The following is a 1,700-nucleotide window of genomic DNA, read 5'->3' as shown; positions in this document are numbered from 1 at the left end:
GCCCGACCCGGCTCAGCCCTGGCTACCAGGCCACTGGTCCTCAGCATGGTGTTCGCCCCTCTAGAATAGATGGGCACCAGATAGACCCCCTCATTCATCCCGTAACCCGGCCCCCAACTATCAGTGTCCCATGAGAGAGGTATTGATAGGGGAAAGGGACACCTCCTTTGTTTATGTGCCTTTCAATACGTCAGATTTGTTCAATTGGAAAAATCAGAATCCCTCTTTCAGAGAGGATCCCGAGAAAATGCAAAACTTGTTTCGGTCAGTAGGGCAGACTCACCGCCCCACCTGGGCTGATGTTCAGATGATGTTGCATACCCTTCTGACCTCAGAGGAAAGGCGTTTAGTGCTGAGAACGGCAGATTGAATAGCCGAAGAGCGCCTAGAAGGAGTGGGAGGAAATATACGGAACATATGCCCCATTGAGAGCCCTGATTGGAATAACAGTTCAGCGGACGGGAGACAGCGTAATCATGATTATTTAGGAATTATAGTGGAAGCTCTGGGCAAGGCAGTGCCACGGGTAACTAATCTCTCTAAATTGTATGAAGTCCGCCAGGGGAAGGATGAATCTCCCTCAGTTTTCCTGGAACGTTTGTTCGATGCCTTTAAGAAATTTAGTGACTTGAACCCTGAGGCCCAAGAAAATCAGTGCATGTTGAATCTGATGTTTATTGGGCAGGCAGCCCCAGATATAAGGAAGAAGTTGCAAAAGACTGAGGGGGCAGTGGGTAAACCGCTTTCAGAACTTGTAGAGATTGCATATAAAGTTTATGGGAATCGTGATCAGGTGGCAGAGAGGAGAGAGGAAAAGCATGGACAAAAACAGATGGCAATGCTAGCAGCTGCCTTGGGCAAAAGCGCAGACATTGGCGGGCGATGGAAGAAAAAACCTGAGGGGGGGCAGAAGAATGGAAAAGGCTGACCTAAGCCTGACGAATGTGCATATTGCCAAGAGAAAGGTCACTGAAAGAGGGATTGCCCTAAGCTGAAAGACAAACAGAGGGAAACTCAGCAGGGGGGCCACCAGATGCGAGCGGAATCCTCAGGGGAAGATACTAGCTGAAGGAGACCAGGATCCAAGACCACCACCCTACGGGCGAGCGCTCGGAAGGATCCCATGGTGAAAATAAGGGTAGGTGGCAGAAAGTATGAGGCTCTAGTAGATACTGGAGCTACCTTTTCTATGCTTCCAGTAAAACCTCTTCTAGCTAAAGAAAGCGGAAAGCATGTGACTGTAGAAGGTATAGAAGGAAGACGAACTAGATTGCCTGTATGCAAGCCCCTCCTCACAAAAATTGGGAATAATATGTTAGAGCATGCTTTTATAGTTTCACCCACCTGTCCCGTAGCTCTCTTGGGGCGAGATCTACTAACAAAACTCCAAGCTGAAATCTTCTTCCGTGAGGATCAAATTGTGATGCAGCTACCCATGAAGCAGGGTTCAAATTACCAAATGGCCCTCAGGGCAGCTGAGACTGTGTCAGAAGCCAAAGGAATTGAGATTTTAGAGAATGTTGATTCATGTGTGTGGGCAGATGGGACTCCTGCCCGGGCAAAATACATAAATCCAGTCAAGATTCCTCTAAAGGAGGGAGAGGGTCCTGTGTGTGTGAGACAGTATTCCTTGAAGAAATCCACCCACACGGGTTTGAAACCGCTGATTAAAAATTCAAGCAGCATGGGTGGTTAATAAA

This window comes from Alligator sinensis, unplaced genomic scaffold, assembly GCF_000455745.1.
Source record: "Alligator sinensis unplaced genomic scaffold, ASM45574v1 scaffold1378_1, whole genome shotgun sequence".
Classification (NCBI taxonomy): Eukaryota; Metazoa; Chordata; order Crocodylia; family Alligatoridae; genus Alligator; species Alligator sinensis.
This window is presented reverse-complemented; position numbering follows the sequence as displayed.